Genomic DNA, 302 nt, shown 5'->3' on the forward strand with positions numbered 1-302 from the left:
GTCTTACCTATCGCTTTACCCCCACTCCCCTATCCCCAACCATCCCCCAACCCTCCGTCATACGCACACGCACGCACGCCCAGGGATGAAGCGAGCAAGGGCGTGAGTGAAGAGCAGTGGGGACGCATGAAGCACAAGAGCATATGTTTCCTCTGATGTTCAAAGAGTCTGTCGCGAGGGAGTCTGAGATCGACCGACGAAACTGGTTCTTTACACTTTCTCGAAGACGCTTTCGAGTGCGTGCGTGTGTGTTTGTATGCGTGTCTCCGGTTGTCGCTGTCTGACAGTCTTCTTAAGAGTAC

Source organism: Penaeus monodon, chromosome 19 (assembly GCF_015228065.2).
Source record: "Penaeus monodon isolate SGIC_2016 chromosome 19, NSTDA_Pmon_1, whole genome shotgun sequence".
NCBI lineage: Eukaryota > Metazoa > Arthropoda > Malacostraca > Decapoda > Penaeidae > Penaeus > Penaeus monodon.